At 42.7% G+C, this 17495-nt stretch overlaps 1 long non-coding RNA gene across 1 annotated transcript in view; it reads right to left on the bottom strand.

The window, feature by feature from the left end:
* The window catches only part of LOC113885045, a 53870-nt gene that overhangs the window by 34123 nt on the left and 2252 nt on the right, over positions 1–17495 (bottom strand). Inside the window, exon 2 of the long non-coding RNA XR_003509115.1 lies at positions 11460–11558. This is a non-coding gene — a long non-coding RNA (uncharacterized LOC113885045). The remainder of the gene's footprint in view (positions 1–11459; positions 11559–17495) is intronic.

The following is a 17495-nucleotide window of genomic DNA, read 5'->3' as shown; positions in this document are numbered from 1 at the left end:
ACAAGATCTGATAGATAGAGTGCCTGATGAACTATGGACGGAGGTTCGTGACACTGTACAGGAGACAGGGATCAAGACCATCCCCATGAAAAAGAAATGCAGAAAAGGAAAATGGCTGTCTGGGGAGGCCTTACAAATAGCTGTGAAAAGAAGAGAAGCGAAAAGCAAAGGAGAAAAGAAAAGATATAAACATCTGAATGCAGAGTTCCAAAGAATAGCAAGGAGAGATAAGAAAGCCTTCCTTAGTGATCAGTGCAAAGAAATAGAGGCAAACAACAGAATGGGAAAGACTAGAGATCTCTTCAAGAAAATTAGAGATACCAAGGGGACATTTCATGCAAAGATAGGCTCGATAAAGGGCAGAAATGGTATGGACCTAACAGAAGCAGAAGATATCAAGAAGAGGTGGCAAGAATGCACAGAAGAACTACAAAAAAGATGTTCATGACCCAGATAATCACGATGGTGTGACCACTCACCTAGAGCCAGACATCCTGGAATGTGAAGTCAAATGGGCCTTAGAAAGCATCACTACAAACAAAACCAGTGGAGGTGACGGAATTCCAATTGAGCTATTTCAAATCCTGAAAGATGATGCTGTGAAAGTGCTTTACTCAATATGCCAGCAAATTTGGAAAACTCAGCAGTGGCCACAGGACTGGAAAAGGTCAGTTTTCATTCCAATCCCAAAGAAAGGCAATGCCAAAGAATGCTCAAACTACTGCACAATTGCCCTCATCTTACACGCTAGTAAAGTAATGCTCAAAATTCTCCAAGCCACACTTCAGCAATACGTGAACTGTGAACTTCCTGATGTTCAAGCTGGTTTTAGAAAAGGCAGAGGAACCAGAGATCAAATTGCCAACATCCGCTGGATCATGGAAAAAGCAAGAGAGTTCCAGAAAAACATCTATTTCTGCTTTATTGACTATGCCAAAGCCTTTGACTGTGTGGATCACAATAAACTGCGGGAAATTCTGGAAGAGATGGGAATACCAGACGACCTGACCTGCCTCTTGAGAAACCTATATGCAGATCAGGAAGCAACAGTTAGAACTGGACATGGAACAACAGACTGGGTCCAAATAGGAAAAGGAGTACGTCAAGGCTGTATGTTGTCACCCTGCTTATTTAACTTACATGCAGAGTACATCATGAGAAACGCTGGGCTGGTAGAAGCACAAGCTGGAATCAAGATTGCCGGGAGAAATATCAATAACCTCAGATATGCAGATGACACCACCCTTATGGCAGAAAGTGAAGAGGAACTAAAAAGCCTCTTGATGAAAGTGAAAGAGGAGAGTGAAAAAGTTGGCTTAAAGCTTAACATTCAGAAAACGAAGATCATGGCACCTGGTCCCATCACTTCATAGGAAATAGATGGGGCAACAGTGGTAACAGTGCCAGACTTTATTTCTGGGGGCTCCAAAATCACTGCAGATGGTGATTGCAGCCATGAAATTAGAAGGCGCTTACCCCTTGGAAGGAAAGTTATGACCAACCTAGATAGCATATTCAAAAGCAGAGACGTTACTTTGCCAACAAAGTCCGTCTAGTCAAGGCTATGGTTTTTCCAGTGGTCATGTATGGATGTGAGAGTTGGACTGTGAAGAAAGCTGAGCACCAAAGAATTGATGCCTTTGAACTGTGGTGTTGGAGAAGACTCTTGAGAGTCCCTTGGACTGCAAGGAGATCCAAGCAGTCCATTCTAAAGGAGATCAGTCCTGGGTGTTCATTGGAAGGACTGATGCTAAAGCTGAAACTCCAATACTTTGGCCACCTCATGTGAAGAGTTGACTCATTGGAAAAGAGTCTGATATGCTGGGAGGGATTGGGGGCAGGAGGAAAAGGGGACGACAGAGGATGAGATGGCTGAATGGCATCACCAACTCAATGGACATGAGTTTGGGTGAACTCTGGGAGCTGGTGATGGACAGGGAGGCCTGGCGTGCTGCAATTCATGTGATCGCAAAGAGTCAGACATCACTGAGTGACTGAACTGAACTGAACTGAACTGAGAGATGACAGAATGGTCACAAAGGGGCATGAGGGAAATTTTGGGAGTGATAGAACTATTATATCTTGAAATGTTAAGAAAATCCCTCAAAGGAAGAGTATTTACACACAATACTTACAATACTGTATCATATTTATCGATATTTCTAGGCTACATAGTGCTTCCCTGGTGGCTCAGACAGTAAAGCATCTGCCTGCAATGCAGGAGACCCAGGTTCAATTCCTGGGTCAAGAAGATCCCCTGGAGAAGGAAATGGCAACCTATTCCAGTACTCTTGCCTGGAAAATTTCCATGGACTGAGGAGCCTGGTAGCCTACAGTCCATGAGGGTTGCAAGAGTCAGACATGACTGAGTGACTTCACTTTCTTTTCTTCATTTCACTGGGCTACATGGTTCATCTACAAGTTTTTTCAAATTGTTGCAAATCTCCAAAAATTTTTCCAATATATTTATGGAAAAAAGTTCACATAAAAGTGGACCAGTGCTGTTTAAACCTGTACATTCAAGGGCCAACTGTATATTCCTCACAATGGCTGAAACTTCCCACGTCCACACTGTGCTAGGTGCTTTCCAAGTATTGTTTCATTTTCTGTTAAAAACAGCTCTATGAGGAAGGTACCATTAGCACTCTCATTTTTCAGATAAGGCTAGAGACATAATTATTTGGTACTCCAAGTCACTGTCAATTAACATGGAAAAGCAACCAAACATTATTTTTCAAACTTTTGAAGGTTTTAGAATGCCTGAAATCCTGGTGTACTTATAGTCAAAATTCAACCAAGGTTGGCTGAATTCACAAATGCAGGACACATGAATACAGAAGGCTGACAGTAGTACTGGGTTTTACATAGAAGACTTGAGCATCTATGGATTTTCGTATCTGTGGGGGTCCTGGAACCAATCCCCCATGAATAGTGAAGGGGGAATGTGCTGAGTTATGTCCCAGTTGTGAAGGAGGGAACAAAATTTGTACCGCCTTGTGAAAGACAGTTGTTTTCAAGATGGACCTACTAAAACAAAACCATCCAGATTGATATTGGACAAACCTTCCCCCTTTCCATTCTCCGCCTCCCAAAAGCTTGCATAAAAGCTTTTCATCTGTACAGATGAAACCAAAATCTTACTTGTTTTCTAGGTGCTGTATCTCTTGAAAGGCTTAAGTAAATTGGAAACCATCATAGATTAAAAGAAGGCTGGATTTGCAATTGATTTGTGTCTCTCTAGTTTCATGTAATACAGGCATCTCTTTCATTATAACTCGATTAATCATCTGAACACAAGTCCTTAAATCTGACAAGTGTTAAGAGTGTGCTCACCAGTTACAAAGCAGTTCCTTCCATTTTTAAATGTAGAGAGCCTCCGTATAAGTTAACCTCACTAGTCATAGCTTTCATATAAGCAAAGCCCCACTTCCACATCACCTCCCAACTCGTATAGATAAAAATAGAATCCTATTGCTCCCTCTCTGCATCACATCCTCTTTTCTGGGTGATACAGCTTCCAGTCTTTTAAGCTGTTTCTTATCAACAGTGTCCAGGCTCTTGGCTCTGCTAGAATTTAGCTCTGCCCAGCATGCCACCACCCGAAGTTGCAATGAGGCTAAGATTGTACTGACACATAACAAGGCTTCCCTTCAGCTTGTAATGATAGAAATTACATAAGGAAAAGATGAGGTCCCTGGCTCAGAAAAGTGGTGATGAGACCTGGGTATGCATGGAGGGTTTGACCAGGGCAGAGAACTCAGACTGCATCAGCACCATGAAGATCAGTCCTGTTGCTTGTGACAGGACAAGCTTGTGAGACTGTATCAGATCAGATCAGATCAGATCAGTCTAGTATATAGTATATAGAATCCAGAAGGCCAGTGAGTTAATTCAAAATAAGTAACAACCGCTTCTAGGATCCAGATATGGCTCAGACTCAACACAACTTACTTCCCTTTCACCCAAAAATACCATAATATTTTTAGTCAAACACCTGCATGAAGTCTGTAGATGCTGCAAGTTCTTCATCTGCCAGCATGATAATCCACTGAATCCTCTGAATTCCGTTTCCACTTCTCCATATTGAGACAACCAGTGTCCATGGTTATCATAGGTGCCCTTGTGTGTATAGATGTAACAAAAGTGATCCAGGTGGAGAATAAACTAGGTAAGAGGACAGACAGACTAAATTTTTTTTGACAAACATTGACAGGGAAACCATCAAAGACTCTAAAATATGGTTTATGGTTCTTCTTAGATGCAAAGCTTATTCATACAGGTTAAGAGAGGGTACAAAGCAAGTGTAAATCAGGGTATCTGGGTTTTAATCTCTCACTGTTGAGGCAAGAGCAAGAGAGAAAACTCTAAAATAATTAAGAACAATGAAGGAGCATGAAAGGGGAACAATAGGAAAGGTATAGGAGTTGCAAGTAGACTGGATTAAGAGAGAAAGGGCATGGTGGGGGGAGTGGGGGAATGACCTAAAAATTAACTTGGAGAATGAATAGAATGTAGATAGTGGGGATGGGGTGAGAAAGAGCTTTATAGGTAGAACTGATTAGAAAAGAAAATATGGAAGGAAAAATTCATTGGAAGGGTAAACACATTCTGTCAATGATGACAGATTTAAGGGAGTGTGTCTAAGATAAATTTGTGTACTGAATCTTAGGGGGAGATAGAGAGATATTTAAGGAAAACTTCCAAGAGTAGTGAAAGAATATGAATAGCTTCCCTGAAGCCCAAAGGGGACCTAGGGTCACGCTTTGGAGACAGAAAATGACGGCATTTGGAGAAAGTAAAATAAAATTTTACTTCGCAAAGTAGTTGGAAACTGTACATAATTTGCTAACCTTGAAGGATACAGACTGTGTGTGTGTGTGGTGTGTGTGTGTGTGTGTGTATTCAAAAATGTGAATATAAATGCACAGTCTATACGCACATTATAGGTTATTAAGAGGAACTAGGGATATGTCTGTATTCTGAACAAGGGGTTAGCATCACAAATGGCAATAATGCCTCTTCTTAAAACTGTATCTTTTCTAGGGTAAAGGAGGTTACTCCCCACCAACATAACTGACATGACCCAACGTACCCAGTCTTGAGTCATATCTTAGACTGGGGATTCCATGACACACAGATAACATTTCTGAATAGAACCATATTCTGATAACCTAGTACCCGAAAGACAGTCTCCTCCTCCTTAAAAAAGGTGTTCAGTTTCCTTTGAAGTAGTTTGTATTCTAGTAAGAACTGACCTCGTTTTCTCTCAACTATTTTATAAATCCACTATACTTTCTGATCTGTACATTTCTAGATATTCCTCCAGCACTTGGAAATACTTATATGATGGAATTTGGGATAAGTGTGAGAAGATCCTTCTGTTTTAGTGTAACTTTGGTTAAAAATAAGTGCACTATTAACATGCTGTTTTTAGAGACAATTTATTTTTGTATGTAGTATCACATCAGAATATCTCAACTTTAGTTATTAGCTTGCTCTTTCTACACCACAGTGAGCCTGGGAGCTGTTGCTATGTATTACAAACAACAAGTTTCGATGTCATTCCTGAGTCTCTATACCCAGTGGGGCGGGGGGGGGGGGAAGATTCAACTTTTTTAAACATTTGTTTTATAAAATGAGGGTTTTTTTTTTTTTTTTTGTGAGGAAGAGATAGATAACTCTTATCAACATTTTGTTTAAAAAATATTTAAATTCAGACTTCCCTGACAGTCCAGTGGTTAAGATGCCACGCTTCCACTGCAGGGACATGGGTTCAGCCCCTGGTTGGGAAACTGAGACCCCAAGTGTAGCACAGCACGGCCGAAAAATAAATAATAAACAGAATAGAATAGCTGGCATAGCATTCAAAAAATATTTAAATTCCATTACAACCGCAAAGCACAATTTTTATCATGACTCCTTTCTTCTAACAGAGAAACAGAAATAAACAACTTGGGGCCCTTGATTTTGTATTTAACGGGAAACGCATCCAAATTTTTTATAAAAGTATAAACGAAAAAGTGTGCGTGTGGGTGACAGGGGAGGGCAGTGAGGCAGACATTGGCCTGAAGAGCAGTGTCTGGTCGCCGTGGCTTCGGGAAAGGGAAATGCCGAAAAGGTTTTAAGGAGAAGCATATTTGCCTTCTACCAAGACTAGCCAAAAGGAGGTTTGCTGCCAAAAATAAAAGGACAAAGAGGGTGGGGATGGATGTGGGAGGGGTGTTCAGAATGGAGGGGATACATGCATACCTATGGATGTGTATATAATAACTGGCATAACATTTTAAAAAATACTTAAATTCCATTAGAACCATAAAGCACAACTTTTATCATGATTCCTTTCTTCTAACAGAGAAACAGAAATAAACATAGGACATGTATACCTGTGACCGATTCACACTGATGTATGGCAGAAACCATCCCAACATAAAGTAATTATCCTCCAATTAAAAAAATAAAAGGACAAGGCATCACCTACACTCAAGACGCTAATATTGGCCAGGTGATTAACTTGCTCTCTGCTCCAGTGCAAAGAAAACTGTTTCTTTGCCATGTGTTATGTTTCCTTTCTGAACCTACAGGCTCAACACAATACGCAGAAGCGGTTAACGAAATGAAACACAGCAGAAACCTCCACCCTGGCTGCTTTTGGCGCTTCGAGGATATTGGAAGTAATGAGTCAGAACCGTGATGAACTATCTCAGGGGTTCGTGCCTCCACGGCTTGCCCCACATTTGGCACCGATAACCAAGCACTGGCTGGAACAACCATTATGATAATATAGCAGGGACGTCTAGCTTCTCTTCTAGTGAGTGCCCTGACAGAGGGCTGGAATATTCAACTGGTGAGCACTCTGATGTGGATTTTAACGGCTCTTTAAATGATTAAGTTGGACATGCTCCAAAGTAGAAAAGTCACAGATAAAATTTATGATTTTTTTTTTCTTTTCTCTTATCCTTTTTTTCTTTTTTCTATCTCTGTGTGTCTTTATTGCTTCTCTCTCTCTTTCCTTCCTTCCATCCTTATTTACCTTACCTTTCCTTCTTTGCTTTCTTTTCCTTTTTATTATTAAAGAGGTACTGTGAAGATCATTCATAATAGTGAAATTAAGATACAGAAGGGACCTCAGCAATTATTTCTTCAAATCCTTCCATTTGTGGTATAGGCAAGAGACCTGGAATAAAAAGGTCTGGATTTTAGTCTGAGTCTTCGTGGCTCAGACAGTAAAGAATCTTCCTGCAGTGTGGGAGACCAGGGTTCTATCCCTGGGTTGGGAAGATCTGGAGAAGGGAATGGCTATCCACTCCAGTACTCTTGCCTGGAAAACCACGGGACAGAGGAGCCTGATGGGCTCCAGTCCATGGGGTTGCATAGAGCTGGACATGACTGAGCAACTTTCACTTCACTTTACCACCTACCAGGTGTTATTTCCTGGGTAAATACACAACCTTCTTGAAGTTCAGTTTTCTCATCTGTAAACTAGGACTGCTAGCTGGGGCCAAGACGGAGCTCCACTGCCCCTCAGTCTGCGGCTCTTTGTGTTAACTCCATGATCGCCTTGGATCCTTCCTATTTGCCTCCATAATCCCCACCCACGTGGCTTCCTCACAGACCCCTAAACCATCTCTCCCTTGCATTGTCTGTGTCCCCTCCATACCCATCCCTGAGACACCAGAGGATGGCAACTGATGCCAGAAAAGGCACTGGAGGAACTTACTCTGCTAAGTTCACACCAGCACATCTCCTGCTCCTCCAAGAGTATGAAATTAAACCACAACAGAACAGACATCCTTTCCCACATCCTGCTTCTGTCTCATGTCCCACCTCCCACATCCACATTTATCTTTGCAAACTCAGCAACGTTGTCAATTCAAAAGGAAGACTTGTTTTACTTCCTAGATGATAGCATTTTCCTGCACTGGGAACTTACAAAGCATGGTCCCTTTGGAGTACCTGTCACAATATAAGTACATGATCCTGTTTCACTCTGTCATCACCTCCCTTCCTCCCCTCCATTTATACTGTCTGATTCAGAAAGTCAGGAAGCAGGTCTGTTTGGCTCAGTGCTACATCATCAAGGCCTTGCTTAGAGTTTAGCATAGGGGGTGCCCTCAAACAAAGTGCCAAATGGATAAATGAATGGATGTAGCTTCTGATGGACTTCCCAGGTGGCGCTAGTGGTAAAGAACCTGCCTGCCAATGTCGGAGACATAAGAGACGCAGGTTCGATCCCTGGGTTGGAAAGATCCTCTGGAGAAGGGCATGGCAACCCACTCCAGTATCCTTGCCTGGAGAAACCCATGGACAGAGGAGCCTGGTGGGCTATGGTCCATAGGGTTGCAAAGAGTTGGATACAACTGAAGTGACTTCACACACACACACGTACATGCTCTAATATTACCCATCAGTTACTGAGAGTGTATGCCAGGTGCTATAGGTTGATTGTTTGGGTCCCCCCAAAATTCATGTATTAAAACCTAACCCACAAAGTGATAGTACTAGGAGATGGGGGCTTTGAGGGGATGATGAGGTCATGAAAGTGGAGCCCTCATGAGCAGGAATTATTGCCTTTATAAACAGAACCCCGGAGAGCTCCTTTACCCCTTCCACCATGTGAGGCTACAGCAAAGAGACAGCCTTCTATGACCCAGGAAGTGGGCTCTCACCAGACCATGGATCTGCTGGTTTCTTGCTCATGGATTTCCCAGTCTTCAGAACAGTGAGAAATATTTACAAGTCACTGGTCTATGGTACTTTGTGATAGCAACCTGAATGAACTGAGACACCAGGTTCTCAACTAGGCATTTCACATAACTTAGCTTATTTAATTTTCAAAACAACCTTTTGGGGAAGATATCACTAATTGTGTTTTACAGACAAGGAAATTGAAGCCAAGAAGGGACATCTAACTCAGCTTCCACAGTCAGGGAAGGTTTTCCAAAAGTGACGATGATGACACCTCACTTAATTCCTTCCAGGTCCTGCTAAAATCAGTTTTAAGTGGATGACCTTATTGGGTGACTGAGCATTTTAATAGGGAGAGACAGATAGATAGATTGACAGATGAGTGATATCTTACATATATGATCATACTATCGGTATTTATCAAGGCTTGATTAGCTATGAAAAATGTCAACAAATATGAGAAATAACCATCTGGAATAGATCTGGGCTAAGCTGGTTGACCCGGAGAAGGCAATGGCACCCCACTCCAGTACTCTTGCCTGGAAGATTCCATGGACGGAGGAGCCTGGTGGGCTGCAGTCCATGGGGTCGCTGAGGGTCGGACACGACTGAGCAACTTCCCTTTCACTTTTCACTTTCATGCATTGGAGAAGGAAATGGCAACCCACTCCAGTGTTCTTGCCTGGAGAATCCCAGGGAAGGGGGAGCCTGGTGGGCTTCTGTCTATGGGGTCGCACAGAGTCGGACACGACTGAAGCGACTTAGCAGCAGCAGCAGCAGCAGGAACCTGGTTGACCATATAAGGCATGGGGATTTTTTTTCTTTTGCTTCTCCTCACTCCCCAAAGTATAGCTCTTTGGACACCAAGGACTGTCCACTCTGGCTCTCTTAAGATAACTGATTGCAACCTGTCAAGCACAGGTTTAGCTGAATTTCAGCCTGGAAGATGTGGAATCTCTTTATTATCTCCTCTGTCATACAAGAGCATTGTAATGCCTGTTCTTTAATTGAATTACGAACAAAGCAACACTATGCCCTGATATGAAAAGTCACATTTATTTTCATTCTGGACGCTTGCTCTGCGGGATCACGCCAGTGAATGCTGCTGTCATCCCCACTCAGACTTAGTCAGCTGAGTTGGAAGAGATTTTGTGTTTGTTTTATTTATTTATTTTTTTAAAGAAAAGAGATTAGTGAATACATGTCTGTTTGAAAGCAAATTCCTTTTTGAGCAAAACACCAGCTTGGAGCCCTGGTAATGAGTCCTCTCTCTCTCGTCATCTGGTGAGCCCTGACCTATGGGTGAGAATATGAGATAATAAAAGGTTTATTTAAAGGAGAATCAGAGATAAAACTCTACAATTCCCTCATCTCACAAATGCACCATTTTCTTTTCCTTTTATGCTCTTGTGTTACATCTTTTTGGAAGCTGTTTTCTCATTCAAACCACCCCTACTGGGCAGGCATGTCTGGGAGAGCTGCAGGTGTCCCCTGGCCACGGCTCACAAAGCCCACTTGTAATCAGCGCCATCACGTGTCTCCTGACCCCCTTCCTACCCTGCTCTCTCCACATCTCTCCCAGCCAACCACCACTGCTACTTCTAAAAGGGGAAAAAAACCAACGGCCAATCAAAAGAGTTATTATCTTAAAGATTCCTTAACAAGGCCTGGGGCTTTCTAGAAAACTAGCTCAAGCTTTTGCTCTGCTGTCTCTCCTAGCCATGGGGTCCCCCTTCCCTCAGTCACTAGTCGTTGCAAAGCTTGTTGACTCTGCTACATTCTGTGGTCCCTGGGCACTCCACCAGTGTCCCTCCAGGAGCCTCACGGCCACCACTCTTATATGCCAGCCCCAGTCAGGAATGTAAATCCACACGCAGATCATCCTGACTCCACAAAGTGAAGCACCGGTGACTCTGTGTGTGATGCCAACTGGTAGATTTAATACCAAGGATCCCGAAGACAAATAAGTCGTTGTTGTTGTTGGTTTTTGTTTTTTGTTTTTTTTCCCTCCAGTCTTCTATACTTGATTATTAACTGGTCTGCCTAGGCAAGTCTTTCCCCCACTACTTGATGCAAAATGAGAAAGTTCATTCTGTGACATTATGACCTGGGAAGAAGTAATTTACTAGTAAGAGTCAGTGTTTGTAGAAGGTGCAGGGTTGGCATAGACAGATACTCTGTGTCAATTACGTACTCTGGACCTGAAATAGAAGGAGGCTGCACGCAACCTGAAGGCCCTAGATGGGAAGGTTTATTTTGCTCCCCCACATGACCGCACCCCACCCCATGCAGAAATCAAGCAACATCTGTCTCTTGACTCAGTGCTTGCACTCAGAAACCTGAAAGGAGGAAGCAGGTTAGTTGCGTTTTTTTTTTTTCTTTTTTTTTTTTCAGTTTCACCATGTGGTATACCAAGGAGAGAAATAAGGCCTCCCCTCAGAGTCCCTTGTATTGTATCAAAACAGGATTTTACTCCTGCAAAGTGCCAAAGCTGGTTATTGGTAAAATGTTCTGTGCCCCAAAAATTGTCCTGAGATCCTTTTGTGATATATTTCCTATGAGAATCTAAGAAAAATGAAAAAAAAAAAAGGAAAAGGGACAAGGGATAAGTCCACCTCACTTCAGGGGTGAATATGCAAAGGAAACGCTTTTTCAACAGGTTTAGATGGCAAATGTCATGTTCTTTTTAAATAAATGGAAAAAACCCTTCCCACCTTTTCTTCCCCTATCATTGAAAAGTACTCAGGAAAACTTGATTTAGAGCACTGGCTTACCTTGTAAGTAAAAACCTCTAAGATATGGTCCATGGGATGACACCCTTATGGTTGGGTTTTGGCAACTGGCCTCAGAGGTAACGTTCCACAGAAAGCTTTCTGTAAAAGTTAACAAGACAGAGGTCGGACACTCAGAAGCCTACTGACCTAGTAAAACCGAAACCGAAGCTGCCTTGGGGAAGACAAGGGGAAAGTCGCAGTGATGGGGCTATTGAACCACGGTAAAGCACGCGATGTTTTCTCAACCCTGATTTATCTGGCAGCAAACAGCCTGGAGTTTCTGTGATGTTATAGAATTATGGATCCATCTATCTCCTATGGGAGTTTAAAAACCGATGGCCTTTTGAATGACTAAGCTCATTGACCTAAAGATACATGAGATTTCTCAGACCTGCTGCATCTTTCAGACACTGGCAGGTCTCTCAGAGAGACACAGGTGATCTCTCTCTATGTGTGATAAAATATATATAACATAAAATGGACTGTTTTAACTTTTTTCCAGTGTGCAATTCTGTGGCATTAAGCACATTCACATTGCTGTACAACCACCACCACCGTCCGTCTCCAGAACTTCTTCATCTTCCCAAACTGAAACTGTACCCATTAAACAATAATTCCCCACTGTCCCTTCCCAAAGGCCCTGGCAACCACCATTCTCCTTTCTGTCCCTAGGAATCTGACTACTCTAGGTACCTCATGTAGGTGAAATCATACAGCAATTGTCCTTTATTGACTGGCTTACTTTACTTGGCATAATACCCTTGAGGCAGCATGTATCAGAATTTCTTTCCCTTTAAAGACTAAATATTATTTCATCTTTCTCTTTTTATAAACAGCTTTACTGAGCATAATTTACTGAGCATAAATTTCAACCATTTTTAGCATGCGATTCAGTATTTTTTAGTAAATTTATCAAGTTGTCCAATCATTATCACAATCCGGTTTTAGAATATTTTCATCATCTCAGTAAGATCACCTCCCTGCCCGTGTACAGTTCATCGTCACTCTAAATCTTTTTTCACTTTCCACCATAGGCAACCACTACTTTCTGTCTCTGAAAAGTTGACTTCTCTGGACATTTCATATATCTGGAATCATACATTTCGTCTTCTGTGTCTGGTTTCTTTCACTTAGCACTTTGCGTAATGTTTCTGAAGTCCGTCCGTGTTGCTGTATGTATCGGTATTTTGCTTTTTTATTACTGAATAGTATTCCATTGTATGGAAATGTCACCTATTGTTTATCCATTGACCTGCTAATGGATATTTGGGTTGTTTCCACCTTTTAACTATTACGAATAATGTTGTATGAATAGTGGTGTGCAAGCTGTTGTGTGGACATACCTTCATTTCTCTTGGGTAGATATCTGGAAATGGATTTGCTGGGCCTTATGACAAATTTACAGTTAACATTTTAAGAAATTGTCTACTGTCTTCCAAAGTGGATGTGCCATTAGGAGGTTTTCTTTCGGGTAACTAAACAGATCTTTCCAATGGGTTTGTTTTTATTTTGTGACCCTTCCCAATGTAAAATATTCTGCTGCTTTTCAACTCTGACCCCAGCTCAGTCAGAAAGTCAAGCAGTGGGTAGGATGAATTAATTCTTCAAATAGTTCTCATTTTCACATCCTTAACTCACAGCTGAGTTCACATTAAAACTGAACAACCTTTAAAGCGCAGAAGAAGTGTTGTAAAACATTCTATGAGACCTCTGGCAAGTTATGTTGGTAATTTAGGGTCTCAGGGTCCCACTTGTCAGAGAAGATGAGACCAAGGTGACTTCTAATGTCCATGAATGGCATCTATGGACCCACAACAATCCTTTGTTGGCTTTGAGATACTTAGTTTACACTGCCTGGGTGTGGAGGTGAAGAGTTTCTCAACCATGCCTATGCAAACTCAGGGAACTGGGACTTTCCCCTAAATGTGGACCCTAAAATTGGAGAAACAGGGAGCAACAGATGAAAGAATGACCCTTTCTCTTCCTAAGGCGAGCTGAATGAAGCGACACTGCTACTGCTGCTGCAAAGTCGCTTCAGTCGTGTCCGACTCTGTGCGACCCCATAGACAGAAGCCCACCAGGCTCCTCTGTCCATGGGATTTTCCAGGCAAGAGTACTGGAGTGGGGTGCCATTGCCTTCTCTGTGAAGCGACACTATAACCTTCTTATTCTAGTGAACTGCCTGGCATAACATGCATGGTGGACATTAATTAACATACCTCTGAGGTCATGTTTCTTTTGAGTTGATTTTTAAAAATCTTGATCATCTGTCTAGAAGTGGTAGCATATATTACTCATTGGAACATGTTTATTTTAGGAACTGTATTAATTTCCTAGGCTGCTCTAATAAAGTACAGTCATTCTTAGCGGGGCTGAGTTCCAGGAGTGCCCCACATACTCAAACCCATGGATGCTCAAGTCCCTTATAAAATGATATAGTTCAACAAACACATTTGGCCCTCTGTATCCCTAGGTTTCACATCTTTGGATTTAACCAAACTGCGGATAGAAAGTCTTGGAAACAGAAGGCTGGCTGTACCAAAAACTGGGTAGCTTAAAACAACAGAAATTTATCATCTCACAGTGCTGGAGGCTGTAAGCCCCAAATCAGGCATTGCAGGGAACATGCTCTCTCTGACAGCTCCAGGGAAGGATCTTTCCTCCTGTCTTCCAACTCCTGGCATGCACTGGCAATCCTTGGCCTTCCTTGACTAGTAAATACATCACTTGACTTACATGGCCTTTCTCGCATTGTGTCTTCACACTGTCTTCCCTCTGTGCATCTGTCTTTTGATCCAAATTTCCCCTTTTTATAAGGACACCAGTCATCTTGGGTGGTGGTGGTTGTTCAGTCGTGCAGTCGTGTCCGACTCTTTTGCAACCCCATGGACTGCAGTTGCACCAACCAGGCTTCCCTGTCCTTCACCATCTCCCAGGGCTTGCTCAAACTGATGTCCATTGAGTCAGTGATGCTATCAGGACCCACCCTAATGACTTCATTTAAATTTGGTCACGTCTGTAAAGATCCTACTTCCAAATAAGGTCACATCTGAAGTCCTGGGGGTTAAGATTTCAACATATCTTTTAGGGGAGTGGGCAGTATGGGAACAAGTTCAACTCATAACAGTAACAATTGGGGAAAAATGAGATTTACAATAAGGTATCTGTCACTGAATGCACATCTAACTGTAATTATATTATAAAAGGGGGGAAAACTGTTTTCCTTCTTCAACACCTGATGTCTGAGTTCTATAGCACTTGAGCACAGAGAAACATAACAATCCTGAGCCCTTGACTCTCAGTCCCATGTGGGTTGAGATTCTGACATCTGCAGTCATTTTAAACAACTGTCTTTAGTCTGGGGAGAGAGAGGATCTATTCAGTGCTTGGGATAAAATATTGTAAATTATTTAATATGGTTTATCCTGAGCAGTGCTTCCTAGGACTAAAGGCAGGGAAGAATGGGATGTAGGGAATGGTTTTTTAAAAAGTTGGGACACAAGGATGTGATTCCATAATCACAGGACGGGGATTAACCCATCAGATTACTTGAATTTCCACACCTTCGAGAAGGAAGAGAGAATTTCAGGTTGGCAATTGAAAGACCTGATTATCACTCAGGAGGAAAGAGAGACAGGTGTGGGGCCGTGTTCCCTTGCCAGAGTGAACTTTGACTGGCTTGCAGAGAGTATCATCTTCTAGCAGAGGGACAGAGAGAATCCAGAGGGGCTCCTCACAGCAGATTTTCAAAAGACCTTTTTCCCTTCTCTCCTTACACTCGCAGTCCCCTCCATGAGGGCTTGGGGACTCCAGCTGCCTCCCAGGCAGACCCAGCACAGCCCATGGCTTGCAGGAATTTCATCCTGTCTCACCGGCCATCACCCTTCTCCCCCTTCTAAATTCGCCTTTTCCCTCCCTGCACCCCTGTCAAGCCTTTCTTTCCCACTCCATCTGTGCTCCCATTTGCTTTACTTCTTCCATGGGGTCTGCTGTAAACCTCTGTTGTTAGAAGAAAAGTAACGAAGAGTTTAAGCTGGTCTCAAATACGCAATGCAATGTTCCACATGCAATACCCCACCGTGTGGAATTAGCAGAAACCTGGAATTCTCTTGATAATGCTTCTCCCTTCTCTCTAAGAGACCCCTTTTCACATGGCTCTGGGTTACACACGGTCTGGAAGAGAGTTCCTCTGTTTCATGGCCTCCCCTAGACCACCATGTTTCCAATCTTTCCCGTCTTTGTCTTGTCTTTGCTCCTTCCTCGCCATGCCCCTCCAAATTCTTTCATTTCTCCTGTGGCTCCAGACACTACTCTACCAGGAGAACTTCATTCACCAGATGGCTATCCCACGCTTCAGACTCCAGAGACCACAAATGAAGTCCTCTGACTTCCTTGTTTGTACTAATGACACCAACCTTCTACCAGTCTCTTGAGGCAGAAGTTTTGTTGGTTTTCTTTGATTTTCCTCCTCTCCCTCAGCCACAGCACTAATCAGGAAGCATCCAGGCCCCACATCTCCCTCTCGATTTCTTTCCAAAGCATCCATCCAACATCCACACTTTCCATTCCTCCTGCCACATCCCTTATCAAGTCCTGACCTCCCACCTGGACCAGGGTTAGACACTCGAAGCCTGTCTCCTTGTCTCCAATTTCTTCTTCCACTTTCTGATCCACTTGAGATACAAGATCCAGATAGAGCTAATGAAAAATTAACTTGGAGAGCGTCATTCAGCTGTTCAGAAATGTCAATCCTCTCCCACTGGTTTACTTGAAAAGCAAGTCTTTCCTGTCCAGTGCCCCACGCCATCTCCAGGCTTGTCTCCAATAATTATGTTCCAGTCAGATTGGATAAGAAATCTCTCAAAGTCTTCTGCCTCGCCCACGTCCATTCCTTGGCAGATGCTGTTCTCTTGGTCTGGAAAGTCCCCACTGTTCACAAATTGGAATCCTTATCCTGCAAAGCCTCTTCCTCCCTGAAGCCACTCTGTGTTTTTGTCTTTTCTTCCTTTGAATTCTCACTGCCCCTAGCTTATCTTCCTCTCACAGAGCTTATATTTGCCTCTCTTTCATCTTTCTTTTTTACCCTATATGCCCTCATCCTGTGCTACATAAGGAGAAGACACTCAGTAAATGTTTCTATTATTTGAGGTCACTTCTGCGGTTGGGGAGATACAGGTTTGGATTACTTTGGTCTAATCTTGACACTAACCCCTCCAGTACCCCTGCTAGCATTATTTTCTCTGTATAACTTAATGATGTGCACTTCCTCATCTTACCTTTTCACCTTCCTAATTCCAAATTACTTCACCTTATCCACCCCAAAGCACACCACCTGCCCCAGCCTTTGTCCTAATTTCCCCAAATTTAACTGCTCTCTTATGCAGACTGGTGCTCCAGGATGAAAGCCCTGAAGGGAATCGCTCTTCTTTGAGGTCTGATGTGTATCAGGGAAGCCAAAGCCTGCAGTTAAAAATGTCGTGAAAATGAACTGATAAGTAGCTAGGAGCAAAATGCTGAGTATACACAAATTCCACCGCAGTGCAGAGCGCAGTTTGGAAGTTCAAGGAAGAATTGTTTATTAAAATGCATGAGCTTCCACAGCTTCACCAAGGAGGAGATAACATACTTAACAGTTACTGGTGGAGCACTGCATAAGAGAATGGGTATTTTGTGTGGATCTAAGCAACTCTTGAAGTATTTTTTTAAATTCTTTTCATTAGGCTAGAAGAAGCCAGCTTTAAGGTCATGTCACTGGCATTAAAAGATGCACATTACACGTCAGCAACTACAGCATTTACTTCATGTGAGCACAGCAAGAGCCTTGAAAACACAGTTTATTTTGCAGAGAGACTGAATTAATCCTTCAATTGCTGTCCCATGCCACAGAACTGCCAATTTTGCCATACTATATAGCCTTTGCAGTGAAGTGAAAGTCGCTCAGTCATGTCCAACTCTTTGCAACCCCATGGACTATACAGTCCATGGAATTTTCCAGGTCAGAATACTGGAGTGGGTAGCCGTTTCCTTCTCCAGGGG

This window comes from Bos indicus x Bos taurus, chromosome 27 (assembly GCF_003369695.1).
Source record: "Bos indicus x Bos taurus breed Angus x Brahman F1 hybrid chromosome 27, Bos_hybrid_MaternalHap_v2.0, whole genome shotgun sequence".
NCBI lineage: Eukaryota > Metazoa > Chordata > Mammalia > Artiodactyla > Bovidae > Bos > Bos indicus x Bos taurus.
Note: the sequence above shows the minus strand (reverse complement) of the source record. Positions and strands in the feature narration are given on the sequence as shown.